Raw genomic sequence first — 18,790 nt, forward strand, 5'->3', positions numbered from 1 at the left:
AATGTGATGTTTGTCTCCCTCCTGACTTTAATGGGAACTGAATTCACCCTAAACTTTGACTGCTACCCAGCTTCATCAGGTTTATTGTATCTTTCATGGAACCACTGGATTTTCATTTGTGAACTTGAGATTTCTTTTGAGTTTGGTGTGGGGGGGAATTCAAGAGGTTTTAAATATTGTCATGGGAGTCACTGTGCACCTGGCAATGTCAGACCAATGGATTAAGCAGCAGGATCAGATCTAGAGTCTTTTTGCTGATCAGCTGTTCTAATGGCCCCTTGATCTTTAAAACCCTTAGAGGACTTGATATCCTCTTAAAGACAGCTGAAATTTAATCCCCTCCATTCAGTTTTCTCTTTTCTCACCAATTCCTACGCATGATATTTTTCAACAAATAAAAGCAAACCACAAAAGTACACTGCAACATGTATAGTTGTGGGTGCATGTACTGTGTATGCATTAGTGATTATAAGTAGGCGTACAACATGGAAACTTGCCCCCAACAAACCACTTTGAAGTGAAAAGGAATTTCTATAAGAGTGTAGTTTTGTTTTGTTTTGTTCAGTCTCAGTTAATGTGGATGGAGTTCCTTTGGGTTTGTGCACAGAAAAATGCCAAACTCTTTTCTTCTGCATTCAGAAGGCAATCCAATTTATATACCGGTATATATGAATGTAGATAATTCCAGAAAAGTTGCTAGCCCACAACAATTTTTAGTAGCTTATCTGCTGGCACATCTGTTAATCAACTGTAGTACATAAATGCCCTGAAAGAAGGAAGACAACTCCCTCCCAATTCATGAAATATTTGAAATACATGCTGAAATTAAATGGATTTTCAGTAGACTACTTTTATAAACTGCAAGCATCCTTCATCCCATTTCAGTAAAACTTCAGAGACTGCTCAGTTGTTCTATAAGCTCATGTCTAATTTGAAAATGTATTATGTACTACCCAAAGTTTAAGTTTACACATGAATTTAGATTCTTAGAAAAAAGGAAAGACTCTATAAATTAGTGTTGTTTCAAAATGTTTGTCCAGTTCCCCACCATTCTCCATCAGTTAGTGAGAAAAGTAATTGCATTTTGAAATTGTCAAAGGAAGAGATGAAACATCGGTGAAATTCTTGTCTTAAGTGTGAGGTGGCTGAGGGGTTTTTGTGAGTGTCCTTTCTGCAAGTTCTCTAATGATCTGCACTACTATGCTATCTTCCTGGGTGCCCACACTTCGGCCAAAGCTCAGGAGAAGACACCATTAGAAAACCACTCTTAAGGTCAGGAAATGTGGGCAGCTGGGAAGACTTCAGAGCACTGGGTGGGTGAAAGTTTAATGGAAGAAAATATACACCTTGCAACAAGCAGGTATGCTCAAAATCCCTTACCTGCTGAAATTCTAAAGGAATTTTAATGCCCCCCCCCCAAGAATGAAGCAGAAAAGTGGAAGCTACTTTTGCAGGGGAAGAAAACCTTTTCCAGCAATCAGAGGACAAATTCTGGCACAACACTATTTTAAGCAGTCAGCTGACTGGGTTAGGGTTCAACAATGGAACCAGCATGGCACACAGAGTGCCCCTTCACTATTATAAAATACGATGGTTGAGGAGGATTGTTTAGTGACTCAGACAGTAAATATTATAATATAAAATCTGTTAAAAACAATCTGTTCTTGCAGTTTCTGTGTGGTGCGCTGTTACGTGTTTTGAGTCTCTGTCCCGCACCACATTTTAAATTATAATTTTAAACAGTTTAGATTAAGAAGCTACTGATATCAGACTAGCTTTAATCAAGTTTGATTTTTTGTGTGTTTTTTTAAAAGCATTTTCAAACTTTGCATATATTCAAACTTTGTCAAATATGTTGCTGTGTTCTTAAACTTTAATATAAATTTAACATTTGGTTCCATTTTGTAGTCCTGGATGATAGCTTTTTCACCAGAGCTGAAATGCCTTTAGACATAATTCTGGACCATAGCTATTACAAGAGCAAACATAATTTTATCCTGGACCTATGCACTCACTGCATCCCCTTTCTTCTGCCATTTATGGCCATGAGCACGAGATCGGAAGCTTCTACTTCCATTTTTAATTAACTGCAGTTTAGCATGTTTCCTGAACCCTAAATTGTGGTAATTTTTAACTATGGTTAGTTGAAGCAAGCTAAGGATCTAACCTTGAATTGCTTCAACAAACCATTGTAAAGATAAACCATGGTTTGTTGAGTTTTGCATGACACAAGAAGTTGCTTTTAGTTTTAAGAATAAGTGAAAGCTTCTGAATAGATCCTTCCAACTGTACCAAAGGAGGGGAAGGAGGCTTTTTCTTATAAGGCTAAACTATGCTTTAGTGCTGTCTGAATGAGACCAGTGACTATGGCCACATTCTACAGAAAAAATTACGGACCTAAATTGAACAATCGCACTGTGCTTCTATTGCTTATATTTTGCCAGTCTGGTCTTCTGTAAGTTTACTTTGTTCAAAGTAAGTTTCACTGACTTCAATGGGGCAAACTCCCAAGTAAGTATGCATAGGACCGCAGCCTTAGTTTAGACAAACCAAGTTTTATTCAGTGTGTTCAATCTAGGAACATAAGCACATGAAGGAGCCCAGCAGGATGAGACCAGACACTCACATAGCCCAGTAATTTGTTTTCACAGAGGCCAACCAGAAGCCTCTAAGAAGCCAATAAGCAGGAAATTAGCACAAAAGCCCTCTCCTCAGTTGTGATCACTGGCAACTGGTATTCAGAATTGCTCTGCCTCCTATAATAAAGTCTTCATAGCTGGTATGAATTTGTCTAAGCCCCTTTAAAATCCATCCAAGTTGCAGGCCGTTACTATCTTGTGGTAGTAAATTCCACAACTATGCTGTGTGTGAAGCATATGTGATATTGTATCTGTTTCCTTTACTGTTTGGAATTTGCCTCACTTTGTGCTTGTGACACATATATTTGGAGTTTGCTGTAAATTAGGTACAATTTCCTTTATCCAAAATGCCCAGAGGGTCACCAGGTACCCCAGACAGAAGTATGAATGGAGAGAACTGTTCTTTCTGCAGATTAACATTCTTAGGACTGTTTCCTTTCCAGAGATGCAGAAACTGAGATTTTCAGTTTGTTTGGAATATTCATATCACCTATATTTTTTAAAAAGTTTCATTCATTTCAGACAGTGCATGGACTTCAGAAGCTGCATGTGTCCCAATAATTAGATATAACAGACAAATAAGACATTATAATTAACACTGTGTCACTTTCAGTTCAAGTGAGTGCTAACCCCACCAAAGTCAGGGTTTTGTAACTTTGATGCAAAAAGTGGAGTGGCATTGGTAAACATCCTTTCCTACATAAAATGTGGGAAATAAACACAGGGTTATATTCAACTAATTTATACTCAGTGTAGATCTATTGAAATGTGTAGCTGTGATGACTATCTGAAGCCCATTAATATTTATGGGTCTACTGTGAGAGTCAGTGTGGTTAAGAGTGGTGGACTCGTAATCTGGTGAACCGGGTTCGCGTCCCCACTCCTCCACATGCAGCTGCTGGGTGACCTTGGGCTAGTCACACTTCTTTGAAGACTCTCAGCCCCACTCACCTCACAGAGTGTTTGTTGTGGGGGAGGAAGGGAAAGGAGATTGTGAGCCGCTTTGAGACTCCTTAGGGTAGTGATAAAGTGGGATATCAAATCCAAACTCCTCCTCCTCCTCTTCTTCTACTGTGAGTAAATGTTAGTTGAATGCAACTCATAACATGATCCACTCATCTCTTCTGCTCATATAAGGACTGTGGATGTTGCCAACCAAGCAGATGAGAATAGAATAGAATAGAATAGAATAGAATAGAATAGAATAGAATAGACTTTATTTGCATAGCCGACAGGCCATAGCATCAACCAAGCAGATGAGGGTTGCATGAGAAAAACGACCCCAAATCCAGACATACTGTTAAGTTTGCACAAGTTATTTGTTTTGCACAAATGCTTAAGACTTTTTAATGGGCCACTAGATTTTTTTAAAAATGTTGTAGCAGGCATGGGGAACTTGAGGCTTCCAGAAGTTGTTGGACACCAACTCCCATCAACCCCAACCAGCATGACCAGTGATCAGGGAGTGATGGGAGTTGTCATCCAGCAATATCTGGAGGACCACAGGTTCCCCATCCCTATGTTACAACCTGTGTATTCCTTATATGCCATGTTTCTCGTATTGATGCTGCACTATGAGTACCCCATTAGCTTGCACAAGCATTCATAGAACATCAGTAATATATTTCTTTTGTCCATTCATGTTTCTTCGGATCCAACCCAATAGCAGCCTTATGTGATATTTGGCAAGATAGATCAGTGTGTGTGTTTGTTGGACCCAAACTGGTTTCCTACGTTCTTAGGAGTGGTTAAACCAATTAGTTTACTTCTTTGAGTTAATCTGGATGAAAGTTACAGTATTAATTCTTAAGAGTCTTCTGTTATTTTAGAATGCTATCTTTTCTATTTTTCTTCATTAACGTTTGCAGGCTGCACACAGTTTTATTTATTTGTTTTGTTTATTAAATTTCTATACCTCCTTTCACCCAAAGATCATAGGGCAGTTTACAATATAAAACCCAAAAAATATATAGCATAGTAACAAACAGAAACAATACCCAGTTTTAAAGGCCATAGATTTAGTTTATGTACAACTCCCACTGATATTTGTGGGATTCACACATAGCTGACTGGGAAGAGACTGGCAGCTGAGGAACCACAAACACTAGTGAATTTTAACATTTCTATCCTTTTAATTACTTATAGAAGAGCAGAACTTGGTTGATCTATTTAGCAGTATGCAGAATTTACTGAGTTCTCCTCCCCAAGTCAATGGATGGTTTGCTTAAATAAGCAAAGAAGTCTTGACTGTACTGTAGTGAATTGGGAAGCCTTCCCATGTACTATGCAATATATTTGGCTTTTTATAAAGTTGTGCACTTCAAAGTTGTGCACTCTGAGCTGATCTACTTACTAAAGTCCCAGTGTTCTCAATAAGACTTATTTCCAGGTAAGTGTGCATAGGATTGCAGTGTGTGGATTTTAAAAAATATGTGCTAAACTTGGCCTTGGAGTTGTTTGAGATGTGAGGGGGTTATTATTTTGTAAATTGTAGCTGTGCAATAGGCTGCTTCAAAAGAGAACCCTTCTTATCAAGATCGTTGAAACCAGAGATACAAGTTATCAATGAATGACAATTTTTGTCTGGGACTTAGCAGGGAGAGAAAGACTTAACCCCTGGCTCCACTGCTTAGGCTCTAGGTTGCTCAGGTCCCCCTGCAGTTGCTATTTGCATGACAAGCTGCATTCTGGCAATTAACCTCCATATGGTTTGGCCCTAAATAGATCAAGTGGCTCCTATTCAACATTCATCCTGATTTGCTTGCACTAACCTTATGCCATGCTTAGATGGTGTATGGTCTTCACTAAGCGAATTTTTGGGCTAGATGTATGACAATGAGCATTAATCATTCATTCATCCTTTTTGCTTGCAGGGGGGTTACATGTATTCTTGTTAATCATTTGTTCATCCCACCCTTTTCAGTGCATTTCACTGTCACTTTTCAAACTGCAAGAAGTTCATTTATTAGAAAAAGTGAATTTGTTGTGTTAAGGCAACAGAGCACTTTATTCCACTTCAAATGCATAAATTTAAAGTTCCAGTGTGCACATGAAGCCTTCCTGCAAGACAGTGAAGGCTTTATAAGCAATAACACACAGCAATGATGATTAGGTATTGTTGGCTATGTTCCTTCTGGAGTTGTTTCACCCAGTTACATATGCTACTTCGAAACACTACAAAAGTAGCCACAATGTATTATCCATTCTTATCCATGATTGATTTGCAACATGTTGTGGGTGGAATAACAAACCAAATTACCACTTGTAGAGAATAGAGTTGAATAGGGCTAATGAACAGAGATGGTCCAAAGGTCTCTACAATTGTTTGAAGGTGGGTAAAGGATCAGAAATTTCACTGCTCCAAGGAAACATGGGAACTGTAGTAAGGAAACAGTTCATGGGGTGGGTCAGACCCCAAAATTGTTGAGATTATTCTAGGACCCCCCCCCAAATGCTCAGATTTTAAAAAGTTGTTCAGCTTTTTTTTCCTTTTCAAAAATGCAAAGAATACGAGATTTTTCAATTGACAAAGTGCCACCTTTCGGAAATTCCAGATGTATGGCAGCCCTACACTAGACCAACATCCTGGCATATAGGGGCACAGTTGCTTACCGTGAGATGGAAAAGCAAGGCATTGGGAAAGTTGGTGCAGTGCAAACACACTGGCAGGAGTGCTAACCTCCCCACCACCTTGTCTTTCCAGTAAACAACAGCAACCCACCTGTCAGGAAGTGTAGCAGCCCTGCCACACCCCATGACCTGCTTCTGGTGAGGACATTAGGAGTTATTCTTTAAAAGATTTCTATCCTTCACGTAGAATTAAGTCCCTCTTTACACTTAACTTGTATTCAGCTCCTGCTTCTACACCAGTCCAGGTATGCACAAAAACTTCCACACGTTTTGTTGGTCTGTATATTTGTGGATGTCTAGTCCCTTGGAAAGTGCATTGTCTTTGTGTTATGTGATACATACCAGGATGAACCAGCAGGCCAGAACGTTTTATACATATTTGGACCAGCATGGAGTTACTACAGAGGTGACAACATCCATATTTGTACAGGTACATATAAAGAGGGTCTTGGATTTCAATGGCTCATTGGCTGTATCCAGCCTGCTTGAAATTGGCTTGCAGTCTTGGTATGTATTTTACACCCTAATTCAAAAAGGGAAAGGTGTTGGCAAATTCTGACCAGATAGAGCCACTGTCTTGCTGCCGGCCCCATTGCCACCAACTCATCAGCTCAATGTAGGGTTGCCAGGTCAGAAGAATCCCAGACTTTCAAGGACCAAATCTGAGACGTAGGAGTAGTCCTTGCTGATGTCATGGGGGCTGGCCCTGGTGATTCTTCCTCTGCACTTTCTCCCACCACTGAGTCCTGGAGACAGAGGTTAATTGGGAGAGAGCAGGAGGGAGTGGAGTGGGGGAGATAGTCTGTAATGATTTGCAGCCAGCTCCTGACAGGCTGAAGCTTGCAAGCTACACACATAGTCTTCTTAATAAAAAAAGAGAATTTTTTTTTTTTGCCCACCTGCAGATTCAAGCCCTCCTCCTGCCTCCTGGAGTGGTTCAGGCAAACCTGGAGACTTCAGCTCAGGCCTGGAGATCTGGCAATCCTAGCTCAATGTGCTTTCTTATTTGCTAGCCCTCCCATAGTTCTTTCAAGGAGCATCTGAGACAAATGTAAACATGTAATCTCCACCAAGATTGTGGAATCTCCCTGCTCAGCAGGATACCTAAGCCCCCTCAGCAGGGGCTTAGGTCCTAATATCTATTTCTATTTTCTTTCCTCTCTTGTCCTGGAGCAAGCTAGTTTTGGAAGAGAAGCTTCTTACATGCCCATGTTGCTGGGGACCCTAATCTCCCAAGGGGTGGTTATTTGGGCTATGTTTATTCAATCATCTAACTCAGCCTTCATCTCCAGAAGAAGTGCAATCCATTAAATATTTATTTTTTGTTTCAAAGGGTTGGGTCAACTGCTTTGGGTGCAATCCTGCTTCTACTCCAGGAGCAACCAAGCAACTGACTCAGGCTGCAATCCTATGCACATCGTATTTAGCAGAGTAAGTTCCATTGTATGTAGTGGGACATGCTTCAGAGTAAAGATGCCTAGTATGGTGCTGTCAAGGGATTCTCAACAGCTCATCTTGTAGTGAAGCTGCTCCATTCAGGCTGTCCTTCCATATGAAAAGAAACAAACAGATATTAAAAACAACTCCTAGATGTCAGGGAAAAAATGTTTTAGCCTAGGCAATGTGACACAATTAATTTTCCAGGTCCCTGATTCCCTACCCTGTTGGAGGAACAGTCAAGCTTGCAGTTCCCTGCCTGCAATCTGAAGTGGCACAGCCCAGAAACAATTTGATCTGTGATGAGTGGTTTGCCTAGAGCTGAGATGGGGAATCTGTGGCCCTTGGACGTTGTTGGACTACAATTCCCATCACCCATGACCATTGGCCATGTTCAGGCTGGGGCTGATGGGAGCTGAAGAGCTACAGGTTCCGCACACTTGACATAGTCTCACATTTGCGTGAGTTAGACAGAACTATGGTGACACCAGAACACTTTTGGCATGTAGAAAACAGTGTTCTAGACAGAAATAAGCAAACCAGCTATATTCCTTTGAATGATGAGGACTTCCAACCCTTCTTTTTTTGCAGTAATGTTAGCAGTCATGTTTGAAAGAGGTCACCGTGCTCTCTCCATCTTTATAAAGGAGATGTGGGCAGGCTTAGGTCAGAGTACAGTACTTTCCATTTGGTGCAAGTCTTTTTCAGCACAGTGCCTTCCTTATAGCTGGTAAAGTGATGCAAACTTATTTGACTGATTATAAACAATAGCCATGGCTATTGCCTTATATAGATAAGCACAACTGTGCTTTATACCCCTATATTGTTACAATGGAGTGTGCTCTTTTTTGAGGTAGTAAAACAGAAGGTCTGTAACTGTTTTTACAAAAGATACTGCAAGTGCTTTTTTATTTTTAAGTTTCTCCATGTCTGTAATGTAGGTGAATGTGAGACTGGCATTTCTAGAATGCCCGTTCGGCCTAAAAACGTCTCTCTAATGCTTTCCATTCTGCAGCAGCAAAGTCTGCATGCTGTTTCTATATGTATTTTTCACATTTGTATCCATCCTACCTTTAAGGGGCTGACACTATAAACAGGGCATTATTACAAGATTAGGCAAAGTGAACTAGATGCAATGTGTGAGATCTGCAATTAGGACCTCCCACATTGTTAAAATATCACTACATGGGGAGTGGTGGTGGGAGATACCTTTTCTCCCACACTATTTTACTGGTTAAAATCACTCCCCAAAGGTGTCATTTACCCAGAGGGAAACTTTCAGGAATCATAGTTAGTGTAAAGTGGCTTCTTATGCTCCGAAGTCAGAAAACTGCTCCCTCTAAGTTCCGTGTAGTCTGCACTGACTAACAGTAGTTTTCCAGGTCCAAATGTCCCAGGTTCAGTCCACGAAGTCTCCAGCTAGGGCCAGGAGGGAACTCTTGTCTATAATCCTAGACAGATGCTGTGAGTCAGTGCAGACAGGACTGAGTTAGATGGACCAATGGTCTGACTCTGTATAAGGCATCTTCCCAGCTTCCTACTGGTGTTTCAGACAGGAAGACTTTCCTACCTTCAGATGGCAGGGGTTGAACCTGGAAGCTTTTGCATACAAAGCAGATGCGCTGCTACTGAGCTGTAAGAAACTGGATAAATATTTACCTGCAGAGCAAAGAATAGCTTCAGGGTGGCTTTTAAAAAATAATAATTGGGGAAGTAGCACTGTATGTGTTGTGAGGAGGGGGTGCATAAACCCTCCTTCCCCAGCACTGCACTCCTGATCTGATTCTCCTGTCCCTCACCTATTATTATTTTTTAAAAGCAACCATGGGAAATCTGTTATTAGATCTGTCACATCTCGTTACACCCTGAGTGATGGTGACTGTCTGATTCATGGCTGAGCAGGGATTTGAACCAAGTCCAATACCCTATCTACTACATCAAGCTGGCTCTCATTCACACAGACGGCAGGAGAGTGGCTCAAAGGTTCATTTGGATTGAGAATTGTGTGTGAAAATGGACCCCTTTGTCTTTGAGCATATCTGCACCAAGAATCTGAGCAGGTTTGAGTGTTGCCGTTTCCCCAATGGAACCCAAGGAGTTACACCTTTGCGAAGGGTCAGCTGTTCCAACAGAATTCTTCTAACCATACTTACTACAGCTCCCAAGTTTCCTAGGGAACTAATGAGAGAAAACCAATCGATATTGAAGCACAGATGTGGACAGGTTCTTATTGTTCAATGTCTGGACACTGACAGCCATTATTCATGCCTTGTTGTGGTTTTTGGAGAGTGATAGAGCTCATGCACCAGCAAAGCTATGCCTGGCATCTTGGAAGCTTTCAGCTTGTTATTTTCCTCCTAGGAAACTTTGAGCATGTGTTCGGATATCCCATGAGCACACTTTTGTTTGTGCCGCAAGAGCTGAATCAGATTTTTGTTTCAGATGGGGCTTAGCAATGGGGCTTATTTATGCTCCACTATGAGGTAGTTATTGCATTTTGTTGAATTAATTCTGCTTCGTTCCAAAATAAGTATGAATTGGTGTGTACAGAAACATGTGTGCTACTGAATGAATGCCAGTTTGCAAGAATATGTGATTGGGTCTCCTCAGGTGTGAATTTATAGTATCTGGAGCAAGAATTAATAAGAAGCGCATTTGTGTGCAATGGATAGCTTATTGGGATTGCATTTAGGGGGCAAAGGACTGTTAACTGGGGTAGGGCAGATCTACTGTTAAATGAATGAAACTTAAGCTTCAGGGTCTCTAATCCTGGAGGGGCCCCCAAAGTCCACATTGCTTAACAATTTTGCTTTAAAAAGCACATCATGCATATATAACATTTCCCTATTTTTTCTAATGTTCACCCCTCCCATAACTCAAAAACTATAAGGCATAGGAAATTTTTATTCATCCAGTGATTTTGGCTTGTGAGAAAATCTAGTGCAGCAATTTTAATCAAAAGCTGAGATGATATAGCTATACAGTGATACCTCCGGTTAAGTACTTAATTCATTCCGGAGGTCTGTTTTTAACCTGAAACTGTTCTTAACCTGAAGCACCACTTTAGCTAATGGGGCCTCCTGCTGCCGCCACGCAATTTCTGTTCTCATCCTGAAGCAAAGTTCTTAACCCGAGGTACTATTTCTGGGTTAGCAGAGTCTGTAACCTGAACCGTATGTAACCCGAGGTACCACTATATATATATATCTTAATGTGGTGATCTGTCATGGAACAACCCCATTAAGAAGATAACAGTGGTTACCCAGACCTTGTTGCTGGTTGCAAAGGGCCTCCCATATCTGTTCAAATTTCAAGGCCCCCAAAATGTAGGTCTGTCACAGCCTTGAGGAACTCATTATTTCTCTGCACTTGTGAGAATATATAAAGTTCTCTGTATACTAAAAAGTTCTCTGTATACTAAAAAGCTCTATAGAGAGTCTAAAAATATAAAACAGGTGTCAATCCACCTACAAACAATCTACAAAGTATCATTGGGAATATTTTATCTCCGCACTTCAGATTTTTTATTCTGAAAATTCTAATCCCTTCCCCTCTTATATAATCAACTGCATTTGTCAAGTAAATATTTCAAAAAGAGGTACTTTAGTGAAAAGAATATTAAAGCATTTAGGAATCTGCCACAAGAAAGATGTTTTAGCATGGGATGGGATCTTTAACTTTTAAAATGCAGGTTTTTATTCATTTGTTCACCATAGCTTTAGAAAGAGTAGGTTTAAAAAGCCCCAAGTACCCCCCTTTTTTTCCTGACGAAAGGCTCCAAGGCTACACAACCAATCCACAACAGCAGCAAAGTTGTTCCATGAAATCCTTTGGCATAAATAAACTCCAGCCACAATTAATTTATCCTAAACTTGACAGAGGACCTTGACGTTTGGAATTTAAGAGGTGTCCCCATTGCTTCTGAGCAGTCAGCTTTTTTGCCTGAGGTGCCACACCGAACTCTGTGGCATCAGAGCAGCTGCGCTAATGGCAGCCAGAAGGGCAGTGGCACACGGGGACTTTCATCAAGTCCTTTGATGTCACAGAGGGCCTTGCAAGCCTAGGGCCAAGCAGCTGATTCACTTGCAAGGGTAACGCCAGACCCCGTGAGATCAGAACCAAGAAGCCAAAAGCACTAGGCAGAGGACTGAAGCAGAGGAGGAAAAAGCAGCTTTGTTTATACACCAGGCGCAAAGCATTGCTCATCTCATTATCGGTGCAGTGGGCTGTTCCTTGCCCGTGGCCTTGTTCCTTCATGTGTTGCTTGTGTGAAGGGAGCATAAGCCCCTGTTGATCTGCGTCGCTTTGAGATTCCAGCTTATGTGTAAATATAAAATATGCATGTTTCCTGCAGGTTTTAGTTTTGGATATTTATGCTATTTTGGAGCGGCAAGTTCTGTGTGTCCTTGTTTGTGTGACAGCCTCCTTTTTAGCTGCTCCTCGCGCCCCCCCCCCATTGCTGTATCTTGTTCTCTCATGCAAACACCTGTCCTCAAATTGAATTATTCTGCAGGGTAATCGAAAGCCTCCCTCACTCGGCATCATATGTTTTCTCTTGTTTATTGAGTTATGTTGCACCATACTTCAGATGCGACAGCCATTTAATAATCTTGAAGCCTTAGCTCTGCAGGGGCTAAAAAGATCCCAGCAGGCTTGTTAACTTCTGCTCTGAAACATTATGGGAAATATTTTCTCCTCCTAGGAATCCATGGGCTTCCGATTAATTTATTTTAAGGCTATAAAAATCCATAGTCACGTATGTGGGAAGCATATTGAATGCTCCCTCCCCTCTGCCACCCCCTCCACTTGTTAAGGGTGCAATCCTATGCACACAGTGGGTTTTACTTCTGATTAGACATGCATAGCATTGCAATGTATGTTTCCCTTTTTCAGGAATTAGTTGGTCAGTTTCATACCACACACCATATTGGAAAAGAAAACATTGGCAAACTTATGAAATCTATACTTTATTCCTCTTTTTGAATAGCCCTCATCAAACATTTAACTACAGTTTACTAAAAACTTAGAATATATCTATATCTTCCTACATGCATAAATATGTAAGGCTGTCATCACGTAATCCCCATTGGTGGATTTGTAGTTGCATGGCATAGGAATGTGAAGCTGTAGCAGGGTTAATGTGGGGGGAATGGCAGAGGGGTTGGTGAGTGGTTTGAGCAGGGATGCAGCCCCCAGTATGTGTGTGTAGATATGTGTGTGTGTGTGTGTGTGTGTGTGTGTCTACAGACATGCACAACCACTTTTCTAAGAAGTTTATTGTTCAGCTAAAGAAAACAAAGAGATTTCAACTGGATAAAATTATTCAGAGCAGGGTATGAAAGAGCATTCCTGATTAAATGGTTGCAAAAAAAACACACACACAAAAAACAAGCCTGGCAAATTTTAAGAAGAAAGGAGGTTCAAAGGTAATAGAAACAGTACTGTTGATGAAAATGAGCTGAAAGACAGGCTTGGGTGGAATATATATATAACATTTCTCATAGTCAGCAATTCTGGCTGGCATTCAGCACCTGCTGAAGCTAACTAATGACAAGCTAAAGAATGGACTGGACAGTTGACGTGCTGTATGAAAAATGTAAACATCCTTACTGAGAAAGCTTGGCTTCTTAAAACTAAAGCAAAATCTATTCACAAAGCAAATTATGCAGATCGTTTAATTGTATGCCAGGCTGCTTGTTGGACAGTGTTATTAACCCTCTTATTAAGCACTAAAAAGTTCTAAGCATGCTCAAGGTTCGGGACCTTGGGTGCCAGTTCTGTTACTGCTCCCTCCATCCTGATCTTTCCTCCTTGAGACAGTGTGGTGCAGTGATTAGAGAACAGGACAGGGATGGGGAACCTGTGACCCTCCAGACATAGCTGGATTCCAACTCCTACCAGCCATTGCCAGCAACACCAATGGTCAGGTATGATGGGAGTTGTTGTAGTCCCACTACATATGGAGGGACACAGGCTCCCTGCACCCAGACGAGGACTTGGGAGACTAAGGTTCAAGTCCCCATTCAGCCATGAAGCTCACTGGGTGACCGTGGGACAGTTGCCACGTCTCAACCCTAAGCTACCTCCTAGGGCTGTTGTGAGGATAAAATGGGTAGGGGAGGGATACAGCTCAGTTGGTAAAACCATGTGTGCCACCTTAAGCTGCTTGGAAGAAAGGCAGCATACAAATGTAAGAAGTAAATAGCACAATCACCCCTGTCATCAGGAACCCTACAAAATCAGGATTCCCAACTCAAGGGAAGCTTATACGTACATTCCATTCAGGCAAAGATTCTTACAAGCCTCCCTTAGATCTTGCGAGGCTGAAAGAGGAGGGGAACAGCACTCTCAGCCCTATGCCTCCTTCAGGGTTTCAGCTTCCTAATACCCAGAAAGGGTGTTAAGTTAGTGCCTGAATCTTTATCAGAAATAGAACCTTCTGCAATAAGAGCCTAGTTGACATATGTACAGTCATAGCTTGGGTTGAAGTAGCTTCAGGATAAGTATTTTCGGGTTGCTTGCTGCGGTGACCTGGAAGTAAAGGAGCACGTTACTTCTGGGTTTTGCCACTCACACACGAGCAGATGGTCAAAATGATGTCACGCGCATGCATGGAAGCGGTGAATCACAACCCGCGCACGCGCAGCCGCAGGTTGCATTCGCTTCTGGATGCGAACGGGGCTCCGGAATGGATGCAGAGGTACCACTGTATATATGTTGCTTTAATTCTCTGTGCTCGGTGAATCTATGCTTGATGACAGGCAAGCAAATGTTTGAAGTGATTCTACTGGAAGAAATAATTGCATTGGAGGGGATGTGAAAGCCCTGTGATGGTGCGTTGCACACATGACCCAGACCAAACATTGTGAGGTGCAGGTTGGGAATGAGCCGAGCATCTGTGGTAAAAGAGCTTGAGAAGGTCATGCTGGAGGGACTTTAAGCTATGCAAGTTACCAAAATATTACCCTCAGATCACTTTGGCCAAATGAACCTGTATATTGGAGAACTTGTGGTCCTCCAGATGTTGCTGAACTACCAACTCCCACCATTCCTCATGAATGGCCATGAGGCTAAGCATGCTGAAAGTTGTAATCCAACAACATCTGGATGGGCATGCACACTCCTCTCCTGGTGTAAAATTCCCACCGTGAGAACTTGCTTTTTGAAAGAAAAAAGAAGTAAAAGAAAAGATGAAGGTTTTGTATCAGTTACCATATACCAATTGTGAAACTGAATAAACAGCTTTAGGCATGCCACCTAGAGAACTTTATGGGGCAGCATATAAATAAATAAAATAAAATAAAATAAGGTCTTCGTACTCAGAAAAAACAACAACAGCAACATCCAAAGCACAGGAAGTTTTTGTATATCAAATCAGACAATTAGTGCATCCTACTCAATATTCCACACCTATACTATGAGTCAGTGTAGAGCAGAGATGGGAATCTATAGTTTTCCAGATGTTTGACTACAACTGCTGTCATCCCTATTGGTCTTGCTGGCTGGGGTTGATGAGAGATGAAGTCTAGCAAAATCTAGAAAGCCACAGATTTCTAATCTCTGGACTACACTAGCCAGGAGCTGCTCTCTAGGGCTTCATATGTGGGGTGGTGGTGGTGTCTTTCCCAGGCCTAGCTAGAGATGCCATGGATTGACCCTGAGCCTTCCATGCTAGGCACATGTTCCTCTAATTCCCCCCTATAAATGTTGATGGCCATCCAATTAACTGCTGGGATCCACATAATAAAAGAGGATAATGGATGGTGCTGCTACCACCATAAGAGGCAAACTGGCCTGTACTAAAAATGGGGGTGGGTGGGAGGGGTGGATGGAATTACTTCCCAAGGGACAATTCACCTGATCATCTCAATTGGTGCTTTTAGAAGGGCTTTGAAGATAACTCTCCTTTGCCAGGCCTTTAAGTGTAGGCTGTGGGGAGCTGATAATTGGTTTTTAGAGGTGGCCTCCTATTTCTACGTTGCATGTCGTTCTTTATATTGTACTTTTGTGTTCTCTTTTTAATGGTTTCTATTAGGGTTTCACTATGCTTTTGTGGGTTTATTTTGGAAGTATAATATTGTGATGGTCATGGTGGTTAGGAACACAGGGTAGAAATTTATAAAATAAATTAATAAGCAAATAATAAAAGGTATGAATTGGGAACGGGAGCCCCGGTGATAGTGTCGCTAAAGTTTTCAGCAGAAGCTGCTGCTCCAAGAATTTTGGAGCTCATGCGTCGGAAAACAGAGAGATAATCGAAATCTGGGGGGGGGAAATGCTCGGAGCACAACTTTTATTGCCAAAGACTTTGATCTTTGGAACAAAATTGAGGCTTGAGCTGCCGAGGATAACTGTGGAATCAGAAACATGAGCCTGTGGGATTTATCCAGGAAATAGACGTCTGCCATAGATAGCTTTCTGGAGTAGGAAAAGATGGTGTTTGCCAAGAGCTGCAGTTGTGAGGCCAGCATGAGAAACACTGGGAATAGGAACAGCCCAACAATACAGTGGGGTGGGTGGGGGAAGAAACAGGCCACAGAAGGACCGTGTTGAGCCAGGGCAATGCCTTTGGTCTTGGGAAAGGGGGAATAATTGGTGACACCAAGAGAGGTACTGAGAACAAGCAGAGGAGAAAGGTAATTTGCTTAGAGACCAGGCAGTACGTTATTAACTGTTAACTGCTATCCGCTAGATGGAGAAGGCAATTTTTAAAATAAACAACAACCCATAAGATTAAAAAAAGCCTAGATAGAATAAGTCAGGGGTCAGCAAACTTTTTCAGCAGGGGGCCAGTCCACTCTCCCTCAGAACTTGTGGGGGGCCAGACTATATATTTTTTTAATAAATGAACAAATTCCTATGACCCACAAATAACCCAGAGATGCATTTTAAATAAAAGCACACATTCTACCCATGCAAAAATACCAGGCAGGCCCCACAAATAACCCAGAGATGAGTTTTAAATAAAAGGACACATTCTACTTATGTAAAACCATGCTGATTCACGGACCATCCGTGAGCTGAATTTAGAAGGCGATTGGGCTGGATCCGGCCCCCGGGCCTTAGTTTGCCTACCCATGGAATAAGTTAAAGTATTGGGCCTAGGATAGACCTTTAAAAGTTAGGAAATCACTCCTTGCTTAGGACAAAGAGAGGGGAGGTATGCATGGTCCTAACAATCCCTTGGGCAGGGATATTTGTTCTCTGTACCTCCGCTGGTGAAACTTAAGCAAATTGTTTTACAATAAGAGCATAAGAGGAGCCTTTTGAATCAGACTGATGCCCATCTAGTCTCAGAATAGAATAGAATAGAATAGAATAGAATAGAATAGAATAGAATAGAATAGTCCAACCCTCAGCAATGCAGGAATATGCAGCTGCTCCTTACAGGGATTGAACCTGCCACCTTGGCATGTCAGCACCATACTTTAAGCAAATGACATAGAATCTACACACATATAAAAAATGTTCTGAAAATACTTTTTTAAAAAAAGCGTTTTTAAAAATACAAAGAATTTTCCATAGGGCTCACCATCGCCATCTAAGTGTCTCATTGTATATTGCACTTAAAACACACTTAATACATTTTATTTGCAGCTGTATAGCTGAGTCCTGAGCTATCCAGGCCAGCCTCCTGTTCTTAACCAGATGCCTTTGGGAAGCAGGACCCAAGCACTGGTGAATTAGTGCATCCAGCTAGCACTGCAAAAGCAGTAGATCAGCATTTCCATCTCGAGCCCCTTCAGATATTCAGGACTTCAACTCACTTCATCCTCAACCAATCAGGGATGATGGCAATTGTGGTTCAAAACTTCTGGAGGGCACCAGGTTGGGGAAGGTGGGTCTATGAGATAGCATGCTTTCTTCTGCTACGTCTTCCTTTTTTGTATCTCCTTGGGCTCCTGGAAGCTGATTTTTCCAGAAGCCTGCTGGAAGATTGTAACCTTCAAGATGCAGTTCCTTAATACAGCCAATCCAAGCCTGGCTCCCTCTGTGTGTTTCAGACTACAACTCCCAGCTGCCTCAGCCAGCACACTGCACTAGCAGGGACTGATGGGAGTTGTAGTCCAAAACATCTGCAGAGCAGCAGGATGGTAAAGGCTACCCTAAGTGAAGGCAACAAACAAAGCCATCTTTCTGATTTTGGCTATCCCAACTTGAAGAAGGCCTCATTTCACTCAGATGAAGAAGAGGGCATCTCTACGAGTAATGCTGGAAGAAGGGAATCTGAGAATGAAAAATCATTTTGAAGGCGTACTTGAAAGAGGAAGTGTGCTCAAAAGCAGCAGATGTAAAAGAAGTGGCCGGATCTTCAGTAAAAAGTACAGTGATCCTTTCAAGGGCAAGGAATAGGAAACTGCCGCAGAGAAAACAAGGAGCCTTTCTCCTGAATTGCCACCACTCGTTCATGACCACATAAAGTCACAGAGATTATACATTGTTACTGCAGCACAAAATAAAGGAGAGCTGAGCTGAAAATTCTGGGGAAATGTTTTTTTCTCTCCTGCAAAAATGTTGGATAGTTGTCTTTTCCCCAACCCACTAGAAAACTGAGGGCACTTTGCAGAATATTCTGTGATTCCTCCCCCCCCCACTAGTTTTTGCAGATAGCTGCAACACATGCAGAGAGAGAGGGAGAGAGGGAGGGAGGCAAGGAATGATGCTAGGTTGGGAGCATTGTGAAAGGTGCAAAATGGTGACAGGCCTCCAATACTGTCTCCCTTGCTACTTTTTGCAAAGGGAGCATCATCGCTCCCTCCGCAAAACCCTCTGGAAAAAAGAAAGAAGCTGTGCAGCTGTTACTGCCAACAGTGAGCCTCAACTCTGAGAAACTGTTGGCAAATTTCTCTTTCCCCTTGAGAAACTGGTGGAAATTTTCCTCTCTGTTCCCCTGGTGCATCATTTGGGGAGGCTCAACATGCGGGTTTATATGTTTGCTCTGATTTCACTATTGCTTTGCTGCTAAGTAGCACTTCTGGATGAATATGGGTTACTTAAAAAAACAAACACACATCTCACAAGGCTAGTCGTTACATGAGTTTTTGTACACAGCTTTGAATACCTAAGAACAAAATATGGCAGTG

The 18,790-nt window shown here is 41.8% G+C and overlaps 1 protein-coding gene across 1 annotated transcript in view; it reads left to right on the top strand.

The window, feature by feature from the left end:
- CXXC4 (CXXC finger protein 4) overlaps positions 1-18,790 on the top strand; it is a 53,779-nt gene that overhangs the window by 8,579 nt on the left and 26,410 nt on the right. The gene's annotated exons all lie outside the window — the stretch shown is intronic.

Source organism: Podarcis gaigeae, assembly GCF_964106915.1.
Source record: "Podarcis gaigeae genome assembly, chromosome: 9".
In the NCBI taxonomy this organism is placed as follows: Eukaryota; Metazoa; Chordata; class Lepidosauria; order Squamata; family Lacertidae; genus Podarcis; species Podarcis gaigeae.